This window comes from Odocoileus virginianus, chromosome 7 (genome assembly GCF_023699985.2).
Source record: "Odocoileus virginianus isolate 20LAN1187 ecotype Illinois chromosome 7, Ovbor_1.2, whole genome shotgun sequence".
Lineage (NCBI taxonomy): Eukaryota > Metazoa > Chordata > Mammalia > Artiodactyla > Cervidae > Odocoileus > Odocoileus virginianus.
In genome coordinates, this window is record NC_069680.1 from 83283459 (window position 1) to 83304738 (window position 21280).

Here is a 21280-nt window from a genome sequence, read left to right on the forward strand (position 1 = left end):
CATTGGATAGGAGGATCAGGCCAATCTTGAGTTGTTTAGGGCTCTTAGCTGGTATGGAGGCAATATTAAATGTTCTCACGTGCCCAAAAGTCTCATGTGTTTCTCTTCCCCAGGGCCTTTGCACATGCTATTTCTTCTGCTTCAAAGGCTGTCTGTGTTCCCATCATCCCCTCATTGTGCGTCATGCATGCGTGCTTGTGCTCAGTCATGTCCGACTCTTTGCAACACCATGGACTGTAGCCTGCCGGGCTCTTCTGTCCATGGGATTTTCCAAGCAATAATACTGGATTGGGTTGCTATTTTCTCCTATCTTCCTCTAACTCACATTTATTCAGCATTCTTGGCTCCCTAGTACATACCAGGTGTCCCTGATAAATGCTCCCTTAGGTTTCTGAACTTGTAGTTTTTTTCAATTACCATAGTGATAATTGAATAATTTAGATATTTAAATTTATGAAATTACTTTCTCCTCTGCTAAAATTAAAGCTTTATGTGTGAGGGAACTGGTTCCAGCTTTTTCCACCACTGTAACCACAGCATTTAGGTGTTCAGTTACGCTTGCTAAGTAAATGAATTTCCAACTCAGTATTTTAAATGGAACAGTTTTGAAAAATCTTTCCTTTGTTAATAGTTTTTTGTTGTTGTTATTGTTCAGTCACTCAGTCACGTATGACTCTTTTCGACCTCATGGACTGCAGCAGTCCAGGCTTCCCAGTCCTTCACTATTTCCCAGAGTTTGCTCAAATTCAAGTCCACTGAATTAGTGATGCCATCCAACCATCTCATCCTCTGTCATCCCTGTCTCCTCCTTCCTTCAATCTTTCCCAGCATGAGAGTCTTTTCCAATGAATCAGCTCCTTGCATCAGATGGCCAAAGTATTCGAGCTTCAGCTTCAGCATCAGTCCTTCCAGTGCATCCTCAGGGTTGAGTTCCCTTAGGATGGACTGGTTTGATCTCCTTGCTGTCTAAGGGACTCTCAAGGGTCTTCCCCAGCACCACAGGTTAAAGGCACCAATTCTTTGGTGCTCAGCTGAAGTCTACTATCTGAAAAATGAAAAATAACAAGTGTTGATGAGCATATGAAAAAACTAAAACTCTTGTGTACTATTGATGGAAATGTAAAATGGCACAGTTTGCTGTAGCAAACGCTATGGCGGTTCCTCCAAAACTTAGAGTCACCATATAAACCAATATAGTAATTCCGTTTCTGAGTAATTCCCAAAAGAATTGAAAGCAGAGACACAAAGAGATATTTGTACACCCATGTTATAGCAGTATTATTTGCAAGAGACAAAAGGTAGAAATAACCCAAGTGCTCATCAGCAGATGAATGGATAAACAAAATGTTTATGTGTATTGTCACAATGGAATATTATCTAGCCTTAAAAAACAAGGGAATTCTGATATATGCCACAACATGGATGGGCCTTGAGGACTTTATGCTGTGTGAAGTAAGTCAGACACAAGAGGACAAATGCTGTTTGATTCCACTATATGTATGTATATATACATACATATCCTGAATATTCATTGGAAGGACTGATGCTGAAGCTCCATTACTTTGGCTACCTGATGTGAAGAGCCAACGCATTGGTAAATGGCTGGGATAGACTGAGGGCAGGAGGAGAAAGAGGAGACGGAGGATGAGATGGTTGGATGGCATCATGGACTCAATGAACATGCATTTGAGTGAACTCCAGGAGACAGTGAAGAGAGAAGCCTGGTGTGCTGCAGTCCATGGGGTTGCAAAAAGCTGGACACAACTGAGCAACTGAGAAACAACCACCACTTATATGTGAGAAACCTAGGATAGTCAAATTCATAGAGGTGAAAATTAGAATGGTGATTGGCAGGGCCTGGAGAGGGGGAGACGGAAGTTATTATTTAAGGAAGTTAGTTTCAGTTTTGCAAGATGAAAAGAGCTCTGGAGGTAGAAGGTGGTGATGCCTGCACAGCATTGTGAATGTACTGAACACCGTGAGTCATCCACTTAAAAATGGTTAAGAGGGTACATTTTATGTTATGAGTATTGTACCATATTACAATTATACAGTGGAAGTGACAAATAGATTCAAGGGATTAGATCTGATATACTATGAACAGAGGTTTGTGACATTGTAAGGAGGCAGTTATCAAGACCATTCCCAATAAAAAGAAATGCAAAAAGGCAAAATGGTTGTCTGAGAAGGACTTACAAATAACTATGAAAAGAAGAGAAGTGAACGACAAAGGAGAAAAGGAAAGATATACCCATTTGAATGCAGAGGTCCAAAGAATAGCAAGGAGAGATAAGAAAGCCTTCCTCAGTGATCAATGCAAAGAAATAGAGGAAAACAATAGAATGGGAAAGGCTAGAGATCTCTTCAAGAAGATTAGAGATACCAAGGGAAATTTTCATGCAAAGATGGGCACAATAAAGGACAGAAATGGTATGTACCAAACAGAAACAGAAGATATTAAGAAGAGGTGGCAAGAATACACAGAAGAACTGTACAAAAAAGATCTTCATGACCCAGATAATCATGATGGTGTGATCACTCACCTAGAGCCAGACATCCTGGAATGTGAAGTCAAGTGGGCCTTAGGAAGCATCACTACGAACAGATAGTGGATATGATGGAGTACCAGTCGAGCTATTTCAAATCCAGAAAGATGATGCTGCGAAAGTGCTGCACTCAATATGCCAACAAATTTGGAAAACACAGCAGCGGCCACAGGACTGGAAAAGGTCAGTTTTCATTCCAATCCCAAAGAAAAGCAATGCCAAAGAATGCTCAAACTACCACACAATTGCACTCATCTCACACTCTATCAAAGTAATGCTCAAAATTCTCCAAGCCAGGCCTCAACAGTACGTGAACTGTGAACTTCCAGATGTTCAAGCTGGTCTTAAAAAAGACAGAGGAACCAGAGATCGAATTGCCAACATCCACTGGATCATTGGAAAAGCAAGAGAGTTCCAGAAAAACATCTACTTCTGCTTTATTGACTATGCCAAAGACTTCAACTGTGTGAATCACAATAAACTGTGGAAAATTCTTTAAGAGATAGAAATACTAGACCACCTGACCTGCCTTTTAAGAAATCTGTATGCAGGTGAAGAAGCAACAGTTAGAACTGCACATGAAACAACAGACTAGTTCCAAATCGGAAAAGGAGTACATCAAGGCTGTATATTGTCACCCTCCTTATTTAACTTATATGCAGAGTACATCATGGGAAATGCTGGTCTGGAAGAAGCACAAGCTGGAATCAAGATTGCCGGGAGAAATATCGATAACCTCAGATATGCAGATGATACCACCCTTATGGCAGAAAGCAAAGAATAACTAAAGAGCCTCTTGATGAAAGTGAAAGAGGAGAGTGAAAATGTTGGCTTAAAACTCAACATTCAGAAAACTAAGATCATGGCATCTGGTCCCATTGTGTCATACAAATAGATGGGGAAACAGTGGAAACAGTGACAGACTTTAATTTTGGGGGCTCCAAAATCACTGCAGATGGTGACTGCATCCATGAAATTAAAAGACGTTGCTCCTTGGAAGAAAAATTATGACCAACCTAGACAGCATATTAAAAAGTAGAAACATTACTTTGCCAGCAAAGGTCTGTCTAGTCAAAGCTATGGTTTTTCTAGTAGTCATGTATGGATGTGAGAGTTGGTCTATAATGAAAGCTGAATGCCAAAGAATTGATGCTTTTGAACTGTGGTGTTGGAAAAGACTCTTGAGAGTCTCTTGGACTGCAAGGAGATCCAATAAGTCCATCCTAAAGGAAATCAGTCCTGAATATTCATTGGAAGGACTGATGCTGAAGTTGGAACTCCAATACTTTGGCCACCTGATACAAAGAACTGACTCATTGGAAAAGACCCTGTTACTGGGAAAGATTGAAGGCGGGAGGAGAAGGGGATGACAGAGGATGAGATGGTTGGATGGCATCAACCGACTCAACAGACATGAGTTTAAGTAAACTCCGGGAGTTGCTGATGGACAGGGAAGCCTGGCGTGCTGCAGTCCATGGGGTTGCAAAGAGTCAGACACAACTGAGCAACTGAACTGAACTGATTGTACCACAATTAAAAACTTTAAATTAAAAAAATCAACATATGGAAAGTCAGGCAGAAGAAAAGAAATTAGTAAAGGCTGGAGTGGTCAGAGAAGGGGTTGTGGAGAAGGTGTGTCTTGAGTTGGGACATAGAAGATGCATTACTTGACTGGGTGAGGATGAGGAGGGGGAGGCGATCAGAAGAGAGACCTTCAGTGGTGCAGGATGACTGCAGCATCCCAGGGTGGGTCTCATCCAGCAGGTGGTTTCATTAGAGCTGGAAGCTGGTAAACCAGAGTCTGGTAAGGGCTGGTGAAGGTACTTGGGAGGGGTGCTTCTGGGACTCCTAATTTGGCCCCTCAGGCTGGGTTAGCATAGTGAGATACCTGTTCCCTCTCTGTCCCTAGGAAAGAACGCCAACTAGATAGTTCAACCCTGGTAGCGGGAAGATCCAGGATTGCCCCGAGCCCAGTCCTGCTCTTTTCTTGCAGCTGCGACCAGTCAGATTCTGTGTACATGGCTGCCAGATGGCCTTGGAGGACTGCTCTCCCAGATACGGTGACTGGAGCAGCAGGGAGCAAAGGTGGAAGGGAGAGTGGGAAAGGACAGGGCCAAATGGGGGCTTCCCTGGAGACCCGGTGGTTAAGATGTCACCTCCCAATGCAGGGGGTGCAGGTTCAACCCCTGGTCAGGGAACTGAGACCTCACATACATCATGGCTAAAGAATCAAAACATAAAACAGAAGCAATATTGTAACAATTTCAATAAAGACTTCTGAAAAAATGACCCACATCAGAAAAAACAAACAAAAAAAACCTTAAAAAAGAATAGGACCAAACGGTGTGATGTGCTTGAGCTCAGCAGTGGAAGGAAAATAGGGCTGTGTGAATGTCAAGTCTGCTTCATGTAATTATACCCAACCCTGGACACACAGACAGCCCACCACCCCACCCCAGAGAAGCAGCCCCCTGCCATCCCACAGACCTGAGGCTTAATAGTAGGGACACTGCCCATCTTTACCCAAGAAGACTTGACTTTCCACACCTGAATGAGCAAAACCTGGGCCTTTCAGCCTGGCTTCCTGCCACAGGATCTCGAATGGCAGCTGAGCACAGTCACATTGGATCGAAATAAATATGTGGAACCATGAAAGGAGCATTAAAGTGGGAATTCTAGTGGCTGAGCTGAGACCAACTTGTTACGTTACCCGAGGCAAGTCGTGCAACTTCTTGGAGCCTCAGTGTCCACAACCAAAAGAATGAAAATGAAACTGCTGCCCTGCAGGCCCCTCAGGTGTGCTGCAAGTATGAGGTGAGGTTATTTATGGAGAGGCTCTTAAACGGGGTAGAGTCTGTCAGCCGGTTTAGTAAATGCCCAAGCTCCTGTGAGCCTGGAAGGCGAACCTGCCAGTGTGTAATTGCAGCTCCTCTGAGCTCTAGCATTCCTCTTAGAGGCGTTTCTTAGACGTGTTTTACACTCCAGGGGTTTTGCTTTTTTCCTCTTTTTTTTTCCTAAATTTTTATTATGTAAAATTTCAAAGATGTGAAAATGTGGAGAGAATAGGATAATAAGCCCCTTGGACCCAGAACCAGCTTCAGCAATTACCAGCTCACGGCCAACCTCATTTCATCTGCACTCCCTCATCCCTCCCCTCCTCCTAATCCCACACTGGGTTTTTTCAAGCAAAATATCTGACATCATATCATTTCATTGATAACTATTTTAATACACCTTTCTGAAATATTAGGATACTCTAAAAAATGTAACCACAATATGTAAGATTTATATATTGTAATTAGTTGAAACATCTTGCCTCCCTTTAAAGTTTTTAAAAAATATTTATTTATTTTTTGGTCTTAGTCGCAGCACCTGGGACCTTCGAGTTTCCTTGCAGCATGTAGGATATTTAGTTGTGGCATGTGAACTCTTGGGCGTCCCTGGTGGCTCAGTGGTAAAGAATCCACCTGCCAATACAGTAGACATGGATTCCATCCCTGGGTCAGGAAGATCCCCTGGAGGAGGAACTGGCAATGTACTCCAGTATTCTTGCCTGGAAAACTCCATGGACAGAGGAGCCTGGTGGGTTACAGTGCATGGGGTTGTAAAGAGTCAGACATGACTGCACACACGCATGCATGCAAACACACTGTTGGCCGCATCATGTGGAGTCTAGTTCCCTGATCAGGATTGAACCTGGGCCTCCTGCAATTGGGAACACAGAGTGTCCCACTTGGCCAACAGGGAAGTCCTGCATTGCTTTAATTTATTCCTTCAGTTTAACCTTCCATCTTTCTTTCTGTCTCTCCCTCCTTCCCTACCCCCTCCCAATTTCTTTGATAAAGAAACTGCTGGTCTGTCCTACCCTGTTGTTCAAATCCTACAATCAAGGATTTGCTGAGGTGTCGCCTCCCCATGGTATTGTTGAGCCTGCCTTTCTGTGACCCCTGTGTCTCCTATTCTGCTATTCCATCAGAAGACCTGATCCAACAGCCTGCCCCTGCATGCCTCTGGATGCGTCCAGGTATGTCAGATTTGTAGAGTTCAGTCTTCCTCAAATAGAAACTTCTCCTCCACTTCTTCCTCATGAAACATAAATAGTCGGCTCACTTCCTATGTGCCAGGCACTTGCTAAGCTCTTACATCACTGTTTTTCACAGCAATATTATGAAACAGCATAGTTCAACTTGACGGTTCACTCTAGCTCCCCAGCATCTAGATCCTTTCCTGTATTAGGGGAATGGTTCACCTCTTTACATGTGATACCTCATTTCCAGCTGCCTATGCAGTTAAGGAAAGGAAAAGCAAGTGACCAGGGCTGCACAAACAGAATTCCCGTGCTTGCAAAGACACGTGGGGTCAGAGGCGTGGTGATTGCAACGTGGGTCCTAGCAGAGGGCAGCCTCGAGGGCGGGGCCAGGCCAGGACTCCTCCTTCCTCTGGGTCCCTCCTGGGCTTGCAGGGTCCACCTTCCCGTGAGATCTGCCATCAATACCCTGAGCTCAGGAAGAAGCTGCGTTGCAGACGCCGCAGCAGAGAAACAAGGAACCCATTTCTTGTAATATGCATGTGACTCACCCTCACCCAGAGCCCACCCTGCCCGAGGGCATGTTTCAAGTGTGCATTCCAGACTGGGGAAATCACCAAAGGCTGGGTTCAGGACTCACTGAGCCCATTGTGAAATGGATTTCTGTCAAGACGCACTCACCTGCCCTACGTAAGCCCCCATTCTGACTAGGAAGTGGAGCACAGTGGTGTTTTGGCTCCATAAATCCCTTTCAGTGTAGAGCCAGTGTTCTGTAATCCTGGAAACGTCTGATTATTTACCTTTCCTCAATACACAGTCACTCTGGTAAATGACCACAGGGCCTTTTGGAGGAAGATTTACAGTCTAAACATTTGCTGTGTAGCACCATCCTTCCTCTGGGGGACTTGGCCTCCCTTCCAGGCAAGGGCCTCTGTTGTCTGGGGCCAGGGTGAAGCAAGATGGGGACTCCTGCATAGAATTAAAGGAAGGGGTTGCTCTTAAGGTCCTATGGGGGTGATTCTGCACTTGCATAACCCAGGAGGGAGTGCCTCCTCCGACTCTGCACCCTGGGGGTCTTTCTTGCCTCCCGAGAGACCTAGCCTAGAGCTGAGCTTCAAAGACTCAAGTCTGGGAGCTGGTTGAACGGCTGTTAACAGCCTATTGCGGTGACTCAGCTCAGACTTCTGTTCAACAGATGTCGAGCTTTTCCACTTACACAAAGTAAGACTTTAGGAAGTTCCCAACTCTTTCACTTCTAGGGACACCGTAACCATCACCAAAGACACTGCAGGTCAGACTATTCTGATTACTTAATGGTCTGTGTTAAAACAAAAACTACAGGCCTAAAATAGAGCCACTTATGCCAGCCACACCTCCAAACCGGGCTCTAATACAGAACCTAAGTGAAACTTCAACCTCCCCCAGACACTTAGTCTTAGCCAGTGAGGCAGGAATTTTCTGGTCAGCACCAATGAGGTCATCTGTCCTGTGGGTCCTTTCAATCCCCCAAGGGAAGATGAGGTAAACCCCCTGATAAGACCCTTTTGTCCCCAAAGGAACATGACTTAATCTGAAATGATCCTTTTTTCTGGTTTTGACTTTTTCCTCCTGCCTTTAAAAACCCTTCCCTTCTGTGGCCCCTGGAGCTCCTCTCTGCTTCCTAAATACTATGCTGCCTAGTTTATGAATCATTTAATAAAGCCAATTAGATCTTCAAAATTTACTTGGCTGAATTATGCTGTCTCACATCTGATGACTGTATAGCTTTGACTCTGCTGTTCGTTACCACATATCCTCATCTGTGATGCTTCTGCCTAACCCTGACATCTCAGGGCCCCAAAATCCCCAGTGAATGAAGGGAATCCAATTCAATGACAACATTTCCCACTGTCATTTCTGGCCTAAAGATAATTACACCACTATAGTCTCTCTAACAATCAAGCATCAGGAAATAGTGACTTAGTAAGCTTACTATAAGAAAAGTCCAAAATGCTATAGGTGTCTGGTCTACAAACCATTGCATTTTGTGTAAGTGGAAAGATGAGTCTTTGCCTTGTTGCACACACAACATATTAAGTCTGCAGCTCAGTGGTACTGGCATGTTGACCCTTTACATGAATAGCACTGTCTCTGCCTACAAATATTACCCTGCTTTGCAAGAACTCAGCCTTTCAGAGCAGGCCAGGCCTATGTAATATAGAAGTGTGTGTGTGTGTGTTAGTCACTCAATCGTGCCCCACTCTTTGCGACCCCATGGACCGTAGCCCACCAGGCGCCTCTGTCCATGGGATTCTCCAGGCAAGAATACTGGAGTGGGTTGCCGTTCCCTTCTCCAGGAGATCTTCCCCACCAAGGGATCGAACCCTGGTCTCCAGCATTGCACGCAGATTCTTTACCCTCTGAGCCATCGGGGAAGCATGTAATATAGAAACTTTCATTAAATAGAGTTGGGAGACCAGGAGGGGGCGCTCGCATGCCTTATGCTGATAGCAGAGACCAACAGGAAGGAGAAAGACCCCCTTCTTTCACGGCAAGGATTCAGCTGATGAGAGCCTATCTCTTAGCCAATGATAAGCTGGGGACTCTTTACTCCACTTCCACCTGAACTTCCTTTTCTCCTCTATAAAAGAGTTCTCCCCTCCATTTTTGTGGGGGATTTGCTTGTGGCTCGCCATGACTGCTTCCCAGGTGGCAATCATAAAGAACCTGCCTGCCAATGAGGAAACATATGAGATGGGTCAGGAAGATCCCCTGGAGGAGGGCTTAACAACCCACTCCAATATTTTCGCCTGGAGAATCCCATGGACAGAGGAGCCTGGTGGACTAGAGTCCAGAGGGTTGCAAAGTCGGACATGACTGAAGCGACTTAGCACACACATGTTTGCACCATGATTGCAGACTCCCAATTGCAACTCTTTGCAAATCTCCAAATAAACCTATTTTTGCTAGAGAAATAATGGGCAGTCTATTTGCTTTAGCTCAACTCCTGGCTGGTTTAGGGGATACCAAGTGCCCATGATGGCACCCAGGGGTCATCCCAGCACACTTTGTCCCAGAACTAGTTGACAAGACAATATAACAATGCTTGGTTGGCTCACCAATGGGTGGGGGGCCCATTCTTATAAACCCAGCTACAAAAGTTAGAGGAAATGAAAAGCATAGGAAGGAACACATGCTGACATTGTACAGGTTTCAGAAATTAATAACTCTGAGTTTATTTCAAAAAACTTTTCGGAACCCTTTTTATACCTGGGAATATGGCAGAAATCTGCACTTTTGCCCTAACTTTCTGAAGTCTTTTTAGATGAAATAACCACTGTCAAATTCACCTTTCCACTTGATGAAGGCTCACTTAGTTCTCTGTACCATGTTTGATTTGTTCCAATGGTCTGAATTTAAGAGTATTAAAGCATCTATGCAAGTATATATGGAAATAAATTACTTTTAAGCTACTTGTGAACTTTAAGCCTGGAGTTCTTTTTAGAAAACTGAAGGACTTTGCTAAACTACCTCATGGTCTCCTATTGTAATTTAAACAAACAAACAAGCTTTTAATTAATGCTTCTCTTGCTTTATTGAAAACATGTTTTGTTAAATTGCAAACTTGGAATGTGCACATTTTGCATGTCTAACTAGGTCTTACAAATAAGTGGTAGTTTAATTTTACAAACAAAGACACTATTATAAGTTGGAAAGAAAATTAATCTTTCTTTTCTTATCTCTTTAAGAGAAGCTATTTTCCTTCTTTTCCTTGATTCATTTCCCTTGAAGTTCTTACACTTGTTTTCATAATGTCCCAAGTCTTTGGGATTTGGGGAGAAGTTTTAAATTGATAGATAACTTTTACAACACATGTTTTTCTCTAGTTCCTTATCGTTTCCAGTTTAAAACCAGAAATTTCTGATACATTAATATTTCAGAAATTAGACCAAGTATGCATTGGGCTCTATGCTTAATGTTCTATAGGCATCTCATTTAATCCACACAACCACACTACTGAGATGGACACTTTTAAAATAAAGGATATACACATTTCCATCTGTCTTGCTGAATTATTGTTGTTTATTTGTTAAATTGTGTCTGACTCTTTTGTGACCTCATGTACTATATAGCACACCAGGCTCCTCTGTCCTTCACCATCTCTGGGAGTTTGCCCAAACTCAAGTCCGATAAGTTGGTGATGCTCTCTAACCATCTCATCCTCTGCTGCCCTCTTCTCCTTTTTGCCTTCAGTCTTTCCCAGAATCAGAGTCTGTTCCACAAGTCGCCTCTTCGAATCAGATGGCCAAAGTACTGGAGCTTCAGCTTTAGCATCAGTCCTTCCAATGAATATTCAGGGTTGATTTCCTTTAGGATGGACTGGTTTGAGCTCCTTGTACTCCAAGGGGTTTTCAAGAGTCTTCTCCAGTGCCACAATTTGAAAGCATCACTTCTGCATCAATTCTTCCAAATCTCCAGGAGATCTTCCTGACCCAGGGATTTAACCCACGTCTCCTGCACTGGCAGGCAGATTCTTTACTACTGAGCCACCAGGGAAGCCCCATCTTGATGAATGCATGAGAGCATTTTCATCATCTGAGAAAGTTCTCTTGTACCCCATTCCAGACAAGCCCACAGCCATCCACACACCATACACATACTGATCCTCTTAGAGTTCTTCTGCTCACTGAAAAATTGGATTGATTTTTTTTTTTTTGCTTGAATGTTATCACTGTGAACTATTTTATATATATTTTCTTACCTTAAATAATGGTGGTACTGAAACCTGAGATTTGATTAGATGCTTAATGTGCTAAAATATGTGATACTCCTACGTGCTTCTACAAAGAAGGAAACGTTTAGAGAAGGGAGACAAGCATTAGGCTATTTTCTCCTAAAGCCTTCAAAGTGCTTCACTATTCTTTTCATGTAATCTAATTCTTTTCAGATATAAAAGGGTTACATAGTATAAAGAATTTCATCATCCCTAATTTCTTCAGATAGCAATAGCAGTACCCCCTAGGGAGAAAAGACAAACAACAAAAAATCCATACATACACTGACATTTAGCAAATAGTTTAGTTTTTCCTACTTAGAATGTCATATAGTATATATTTTTATGTGTATTTGGTTTTATTCACTTATGATATCCATGTTGTTAACTCCACGAGTTACAACCTGTGTAAACTCAAACTCAATGTGTGCACACATGCTAAGTCTCTTCAGTCATGCCCGACGTTTTGCTACCATATGGACTGTAGCCTGCCAGGCCCCTCTGTCGGTGGGATCCTCCACGGACACTCCAGAATACTGGAGTGAGTTGCCATTCCCTCCTGGAGGGGATCTTCCTAACTCAGGTATCAAATCCGCACCTCCTACATCTTCTGCATTGGGAAGCAGAGGGTCACAGGCAGGGCCCATTGCTGCCAAGATGAAAGATACTGACTCCCACCGTGGCGGTATGCAAGTTAGACGAGAAAATTGTTATGCAAATACATTCTGATTAAATCTAGAGCAGGGGTGGAAAAGCTGCCCCCAGGAGGTCAAAGCAAGTAGCTCTGTAGGAAAGCGTACAAAGAAGTTGTTTAGTCTCTAAGTTGTGTCTGACTCCTTGCCACCCCATCAGGCTCCTCTGTCCACAGGATTTCCCAAGCAAGAATACTGAAGTGGGTTGCTACTTCCTCCTTCAGGAGCTTTTCCTGACCCAGGGATTAAACCTATGTCTCCTGGATCTCCTGCATTGGCGGGCTGGTTCTTTACCACTGTGCCACTGGGGAGGTCCTGACTAAGCACAAAGAAATCATCAAATTGAAAAAGGTGCAGTGGGATAACCCTGTGTATACACACAACAAGCTTGTGTGTGCACATAACATCCCTATATACACACATAACAACCCCATGTGTGCATATAACCAGTGGGGAATCAAGAAGGGAGAGATTCAGTAAAAAGTTATAAAATAATAATAAAATGATTTGATCTTAAATGTGGTGGAGAAAAATTTCAAGGTGCAGACACTAACCATTCTTCTGGTCTAGAAGCCATTGACCGATGATCAGTGCCTTTTAAAGAGAAGAATTGTCTTTTAATTGTTGTTGGAACTCCCCTGGCTACCTGTAGCTCTCTTCTTTGCACAGAAGACTAAAGAGATTTTTAAGGATGATTTTGACTACACAGATTTATCCCCTCACACTGTGACTTCAAAGGTTAGAGGCTTTCACAAAAGGGTGAAGTCTATTCATTCCTCACCGAATCTCTTGTCCAGAGACTGGGATGAAGGATCAGCCAGAAAATGGAGGACAGCAAGCACGGATTTGTTATACTGATGTAAGGCATTCAGAAGGATGGCCTTTCAAGTAGGAAATAGTTTAATTTCCCCTCCTTTTTATGTCTCAGTCAGATCACCTCCCAGTGATTTTTATAAATTATATATTTAATTAAATATCACATTGTTACAAATAAAATTTAAAACCTGTGATCATTTTGCAACATCACACTTTTAGCTACATCACTGTTCCTATGGGATATATTCTGTTTATATTGGTCTCACCTCTTCTTTTTTGGGCTCAGTAGTTGCAGTGTGGGCTTAGTTGCCCCATGGCATGTGGGATCTTAGTTCCTGGACCAGGGACTGAACCTGTGTCCCTTGCATTAGACAGTGGATTCTTAACCAGTGGGCTGCCAGGGAAGTCCCAAAGTCGCTTCTCCTCGATTGTCCGCACTAGAATCCGTGGTGCCATTTTACATGAACACCTGTGAATTACTCATCCTGCTGTATGGTAAGCCTTGCTTGCATGATGAAGTGTGGGATTTTCTACACTGGGTGTTACAGGGAGAAGAGTCCTGTGTCTACTTTGATCTTATTTTTCCTAAAGGCACAATCATAGTGCTGCTGGATCTTGGGGGAGTTTTGTGCTTTTGGAAGACTTCTCTACCAGGTGGCACTAATGTTAGAGAACACGCCCATCCATGCAGGAGACATGAGAGACTTGGGTCCTATCCCTGGGTTGGGAAGATCCCCTGGAGGAGGGCCTGGCAACCCACTCCAGTATCCTTGCTTGGAGAATCCTGAGGACAGAGGAGCCTGATGGAAAACAGTTCACAGGGTCACAAAGAGTTGGGCATGACAAGCCACTTTGCACACATGCTTCTCAAACTGGGTGCCCATATCTTTACAAGAACTTGAGGGCAAGGACAGCTAACAAATTGAGTGCTTATGCCCAGCACTGCCCTAAGCACTTTAATGTATTTTAATTCATGCTGTCCTCATAATAAAGGCCTGGGGTGGAGGGTGCCATCCTCAGTGCCTTTTTTTTTTTTTTCTTTAAAATTTATTTATTTTAATTAGAGGGTAATTACTTTATTATTGTAGTGGTTTTTGCTCAGCTCCTTTTAAAACAGAGAAAATAGGTCACTATCTACCTGTGGTTTAGAATGATTGATGTGGACCCTTCCTTCTGTATTTTCATATATCAGAGGTCACCTGTTTTATGTTTCCCCTCTTGAACCAAAACCACTTAATCTGCTGTTGGTCTGTGACTGATTACATAGAAAGTTAGTAAAGCCTATTGCTTTCCCAAGAGAGAGGACCTGTCTGGGGTCATGGATGTCTGTCTGGCTATATTTTAGGAGGTAGGATAAGAGATATATGGAGTGCAGTTCCACAGCCTTGACCTTCAGTGTCCCAACCTGCATGATACATTCCTGATTAAGTTTCAATCAGGGAGTTTGTTTTTTTAAAAGAATCTTGTTAAATTTATGCCGTGTATTAGCTGGATTCTCCTTGGGCAGTAGATTCACATTCCCCCCCCTCCTGTCATGGTCCTTGCTGACTATTCAGTTTCTACTTTGGGCTCCTGTATGACCTTGGCTGGCCCTGTCACCTCCAAGGATCTCCAGTTTCCTCACCTGTAAAATGAGAAAACCCTCTGCTCCTGCACTAAGGCCTCACTGGGATGCAGGCATTTCTTTAAAGTGCTGAAAAAGATGCATGTGCCCCAGGAGTGTCAACCAGCAATTTGCCCTGATAGAGAGGCGGGACTCCTCGAATCCTGCCCCTGGGGCATCCTCCTTTCTTCTCCGGGGAAACAGCACTGGAGCTCCTGCCATGTGCCCCGCCTCCCCGCCTCAATGGACATCCCCTGCCCCTGTCCACCTGACTAGAGGTACTAAGTTTTTTCATTTTTGTTTTTGGCAGCCCTGTGTCTTTTTTGCTGTGTGCAGGATTTCTCTAGTTGGGGTGCACAGGCTCTAGGTGTGTAGGGCTCAGTAGCTGTGACTCAAGGACTCAGTTACACTGTGGCATGTGGGATCTTAGTTCCTGGGCCGGGGCTCGAACCCCTGTCCCCTGAATGGGCACGTGGATTCTTAACCACTAAACCACCAGGGAAGTCCCACCTGTGTTTTTAATTGAACCCTTTGCACCTAGCCCAGTGCTTGACACATGGTCAGTGATCAATTAATAGTACTGAAGGAAAGAAAGAATAATAGATGAATGTAAGTTTGGAAGAGATGGGTTATTGCCACTTCTCCCAAGAGAGAATAAGACCAGAGCTCCATAAAGGTCCATTTAGGACAAGAGATTGACAGGAATTCTGTACGTGTCCATTTCTGTGAATCTGGATAATTATCTAGGAGGCCAGGAGGAGGGTCTGGCAGGAGCTGGGAAAGCCTGAATCACAGTGTGCATGTGAGTAAAACGGAGCAAGCACATGGGTCTTCTTCAGAGCCTTCAAGGTCAGAGTGAGCTGAGATCACAGTCTAGGCTTTTCTGTGTGGCAGGCGCTGTTAGAGGGGAAGGCTGGGCAGTGAAGACGTGAGCCTGTGGGCTTGGCTGTGTGGCAGGTGCTGTTAGAGGGGAAGGCTGGGCAGTGGAGACGGGAGCCTGTGGGCTTGGCTGTGTGGCGGGCGCTGTTAGTGGGGAAGGCTGGGCAGTGGAGACGTGAGCCTGTGGGCTGTTGGCCCCACCACCACCCGACAGCAAGACCAGCCCGTCATGTACTCTGTGTTCTCCTCTGTTTATCCTGGTGGTGGTCTAGTCGCTAAGTCGTGTCCGACTTTTTGCGACCCCCATCCGCTGTAGCCCGCCAGGCTTCTCTGTCTGTGGGATTTCCCAGGCAAGAACACTGAAGTGGGCTGCCATTTCCTCCTCCAGGGGATCTTCCCAACCCAGGGATGGAACTTGTGTCTCCTGCATTTCAGGCAGTCTCCTGCACCAAAGTGGATTCTTTACCACTGAGCTACCAAGTAGTGGATCCTATCACAAGGGGAGTGCTGTCTGTGAGAGTCAGATGGCTCTTCTCTCCTTAATAAGACCGATAGAGCTTTACTTGTTCACAGGAGAGGATCCTACGTAGAAACTTTACCACCCAGTAAAGTCGAAACCAGATGTCTCCCCTGGGAAAGTGTTCCCAGTCTGACAAGTCTCTCCCACTCTGGACCCACAACAAATGCACCCTGTTCCCTTAGTGAGTCACTGTACTGGAGGCTCTCTACTTTAAACAGCATTCCAACCTTCGTTCTTTCATTGCTAACACATTCACGTTTGAGCGCACCACTCAGGTGATAAGAAAGTGGGCAGGAAATGGCAGTCACCCTGAAGGCAGACCTTGCCCATCCCTTGGCTCCCTGCCGGAGGGAGGTGCTCAGTCAACCCAGCTGACCCCATCCCTCTGTTCCCCTCAGTCTCAGCCTGCATGTCTCCTTTCTCATATTTGTCTTCTTAACAGCGCTTTCATTCTTCTTCTTTTTTTTTTTTAACTCTTATCATTTTACTAACAATTTTTTTTCAGGGTTACTTTTTTTAAAAATCATTTATTTTTCATTGAAGGATAATTGCTTTCCAATATTGTGCTGGTTTCTGCCATGCATCAGTATGAATCAGCCGTAGGTATACATATGTCCCCTCCCTCTTGAACCTCCCTCTCACCTCCGACCACATCCCATCCTTCTAGGTTGTCACAGAGCACTGGTTTGAGCTCCCTAAGTCACAGAGCAAATTCCCATTGGCTATCTATTTTACATATGATAGTATTTGTTTCCATGCTATCTCCATTCATCCCACCCTCTCCTTCCCCACTGTGTCCACAAGTCTGTTCTCTATGTCTGTGTCTCCATTGTGCCCTGCACATAGATTCATCACCATATTTCTAGATTTCATATGTTTGCTTTAATATATATCTTTCTCTTTCTGACTTACTTCACTCTGTTTAAAAGGCTCTAGGTTTATCCATCTCATTAGAACTGACTCAAATGCGTTCCTTTTTATGCCTGAGTAATATTCCATTGAATATATGTACCACAGCTTCTATCTATTAATCTGTTGATGGACATCTAGGTTGCTTTCATGTCCTAGCTATTGTAAATAGTGCTGCAATGAACATTGGGGTACAGGTTTTTGTATCCATTGTGGTTTCCTCAGGGTATATGCCCAGTAATGGGGTTGCTGGGTCATATGGTAGTTCTATTCCTAGTTTTTAAAGGAATCTCCATACTGTTTTCCATGTTGAAGAGCCCTTCTTAAAACAGATCCTTTTGCTTGTGTGAAGTAGGGAAACAAATTTGGACCTGAAGGATTCAGCTTCTTCTACCTTCCTAGACTCTGGCCATGATCCTCGCCCCACTGGCCCACTGTCCTTGGGTTTTACCAGCTCATGTCAAAGCAAGGTCCAGCCTTTTGAACAAAAAGCCCCACGTGGCAAGACAGATGATTCTGCAGCATCACCAGACATAACTGCACCTAGAATGAGACACAGACTCCCCAGCTTGCTGCTGAGTAGTGCTTCCAGGCCTTTGTGGGGGCTAGAAAACTCCCAGCCCCTTTTCTCTGAGTTTTGATGCGCCACTGTAACCAATGCACAGAGGGTGCTGCACCCTGGTTTGAATTTAAGCCATCCTGTTGAATGTGAGCTAACCTCTCCTTACACGAGAATTAAGCTATAGCCACATCACAGGGAAGTCTTCACAGTGACATGTCCCTGATGGTCCACAGCCTCCACTGTGAATGTGCAGATATCTGGGTGAGGGAAGAATTTTGTTTGTAAGCTGCTTGGGGTCTGATCTTGTTCTTTGGCTCCTGTTAAATGGAGAACTTAGTGATCTATTGAAAGAAGACATTTTGTCTCCACCCTGTACGACCAAATCCTTTCCTTGCCTTTCTGGCTTCCTGACTGATGAAGGAAGTCTTGGCCTATTTCAGTCAGTCAGTGGAGCATCATCAGTCTGGCCGCTTGTGCACACACAGACCTACCATTCTTAGAGGGACAATGCAGTCTTTAAATAAAGCACAGATCAGGATGTTCAGACTTGGGATCCAGTGCCTGCATTGCCACAGCTAGCTGTGTGGTCCTGGGTAGGTCAAGTACCCTGACTGCATGTGATTTGGCATCTGGAAAAATCAGGTGTGGGACCCAGCAGTCTGTGTCCCCCTCCAGTTCTAATACCTTGCATTTTTCTCTTAAGCATGTCTCTGGGCTAAAGAATTGTTAGAAAATTTCAATAGAATTCACAGCACCCTGCCCTAACAGCACCCTCCTTCTAGAAGGTAATATAGGCATGTAACAATTAGCTGCAAAATTTCATCAATTTATCATAAATTGCCATAGAGGGTTCCTCGGGCTTCAAAGTGGATCTTTGCTAGTTCTGAGTAGTCTGTTTTTATTGTCTGTCTTAAGAGATGTTAATGAGATATTTTCCATATGCATTTCCCTTGTGTGGTGTGGTGTCTGGGAGAATTCATTCGCAACAAAAGGAGATGTCACAGAAATGTTAGGCCATTCCAACTCACTGCAATTTGCCTTTGCAGTCCTGAGTGAGGCACAACCCAGACATACAGAAATGATGACTCAGAAGAATTCAGACCCATCGGTCCTGTCTCTTGTGCAAGCTGACCCAGCCAGCAAGACCACTTTGTGACCTCCCACCCTGGATACTTCTGGTAACCATGTCAGTGGGGTAAATGTATGTCCATGCTGTCTTGTTCCAAACCAAAGGGGAAAATATTTGAAAACTCAACCCTTCCTAATCCCATAAGGGTCCTTTAATGGCCCTAGTCATGCTATCCTTCCACTGAGATGGAAGACGGTGGTCGGTGATCACTTTTCACTCTGAAACAACGAACTCCAAGGCCCAGCCCAGTGTTGTTGTGCTGGGAGAGCCTAATTATAGCCTCTGCATTTATAGATACCTGTTAAGAGTCTTTGGAACCTCGAGGTCACATCAAGGTCACAGTCTTTGCTGCTTTGAGCACAGACTGGCAGCCAAGGAGGAACTGCTCACATAGCTCCTGGTTCTCTCCTCGTTTCTGAACTGTGTGTAGCAAATGGCTTTGTAATGAAGGATGGTTTTGTTTACCACCAGCTTCCAGAGTCTGAGAAGGTAGCTTTAACCCAGTCCACGAGGGAGAAAAAAAGAGAGCAAGATGGCAGACTCTTGGGCTGGTCTCTGGTGAACTCTATCTTCACTGGTCACTGACACCATGTCTCTGCCTGACTTATGTGACAATGATCAGTGTCACAGAATTTGATCCTGTCACCAAGAGTCACCCCTCTGAGGAAAAGCATTCCTCTACCTTTAACCTCGTGATAAATGCAATCTTCCCTGACTTCACAGCCGCAACAGAGAAAGAGGTACCAACTTGGCACAGCATAGGAACCCTTGGGTGGGGGTGGAGGGCTGGAAGGTTCCCTTTGCTACTGCTGTGGTTGGGTAGCCACACTTGCCTTTTCTCCAAGCCTACTGATAACTCTCAGCAGACAGATGATCACAAGTGAGTGAGTCAGGGCCTCCTTGGGACCCAAGGGACCTACATAGCAATTTACCAAATGGGACCAGAGATCTGGAAGAATTAATGGGCATCTACTGTTGCTTAACTCTGCTTCCTGACTCAGCCTTCCACATCATGGGAGTCTGAATCAAGATTTGCTAAGTGCCTTCACATAGCACAGTTAAAATAAAAGTTCCCACAGAATCCACTTTAATACTGAGGAAGAGACCAATTTCTCAAGAAAGGAAAGCCAGTACTCTTGGTGCGCTATACAAATGGAATATGTGATCCAAAATAGGAGTTCAAAAGGGCAAGGCCTACACCAATCAAGTCAGGAAATTTAAAAAATCAGTTAAACTTTTTACTTGACCAAGCTGTGCAATTTATTAAAAATAAATTACTAGTCCTGAGACCATACATACAAGATTCCTCTGAGAATTTTACATCTCTAGTAAAATTATAAATTCTTGAACTCAGAGTCCATCTATGTTGCTTAGTTTTTCATCTCTACACCTTCTGGCAGAGTGTGTAGTAAGTTGTTTTAAAATGCTCTTTACCTCTCGAGACATTAAATGCTCGATCCCAAGATTTTACTGCAATATTCTATACCCAGGAAGAGACTCTAAAACTGAGTCTGAATTTTATTGTAAGAAAAGTGACATTGGTAAGCAAGTTTATTAACTGGTAGATGATATCAGGTTTTCACCACATCAGATGTTTACTCTTTTCCTTCAACATTGTGAATACAGAATGCCAGTTACTTATGCCTTTAATTTGCAGAATTGTTTCATAGTCTAATTGGCACCTTCATTGGGAGCATTATAAATTTTATTTTCTCAGAAGATGAATAGCCTTAATAATGGAATAAAACCATTGTGACCGGAAACATATCTCCTCTCCCTTTCCTCATGTCAGGCAGCCCTTTAGGGTACATGAACATGAGTCATTGTATTATGCTTTATAATGAGCATTTTTCTTTCTCTTTTTCTCTTCTAATGGAACAGCATTGCTTGTAGTCTCAGCCATTCACAATAGATGTAAGGAGGCCAACTCCAAAGATAAATCATAGGAACAACTGTGAATAACTGCAGTAAACAGCACCCACTCCCCTGTTTAATTTATGCAGACACAGTGTTGGAGCAGCACAGATGGCCGTGACCAGTTGCTTGGCATATAATCATAGAAAGTTACAACACCGCCAGCCCAAGCACCAACATGACCAAGCCCTGACTTTCACGATCAAGTCACTGAGTCCTTAAGAAGCAGAATCTGAAGATGACAAAAGCAGGGTGCCAATGATGCTCATTATCCCATGATGTCCAAGGGGGACTTCACAAATGGGCCCCTTTCTCTTGGAACCCAAGTACTTCTCAGATGTTTTCCCACACAGGAGGGCTCTGGGCAGCCACCATCACTTTACCTGAGTTAGCTTTTGAGTTCAAGTCTCTTTATCACTCCTTCCCTATATGTGTACGTACAACTCTCTCAAGTAACAGAAATAAATTAATTTGATAGCTCATCTTTAAAAAGTTTCATTAAACCCCTGTGAACCAAAATGTTATTTTCACTAATAAATGAAATTGAGGCTCAAAACACAGCTACTTTTGTTTGTGCAAAAGTCCAGTAGATTGCTCAGAATATAGGAGGCGTTCAGAGTTATTTACAGAATAAATGAAACTAGAATTAGTATCACTAACCAGAGCAGATAATGACAATAACCAAATATAGGCCCAACACTATTCATGGATAGCTTAGACAGCCACGGACATGATCTATGTGTTAGTCAAGGCTCTCCAGGGAAAAAGAACCAATAGAAGATAAATATATATATGTATACATACATATATATATCCCTGGTGGTTCAGATGGTAAAGAATCTGCCTAAAAAGCAGGAAAACTGGATTTGATCCCCTGGGGAAGGGAATGGTTACCCACTCCAGTGTTCTTGCCAGGAAAATTCCATGGAG

General features: G+C 43.9%; 1 long non-coding RNA gene across 2 annotated transcripts in view; it reads left to right on the forward strand.

Moving 5' to 3' along the window:
- Positions 1-20861, forward strand: part of LOC110132247 (uncharacterized) — a 28358-nt gene extending 7497 nt beyond the window's left edge. For both annotated transcript variants that reach the window (XR_002312411.2, XR_011488836.1), the window contains exons 4-6: positions 6392-6570; positions 18354-18485; positions 20440-20861. This is a non-coding gene — a long non-coding RNA (uncharacterized lncRNA). The remainder of the gene's footprint in view (positions 1-6391; positions 6571-18353; positions 18486-20439) is intronic.
- The last annotated feature ends 419 nt before the right edge of the window (positions 20862-21280 follow it).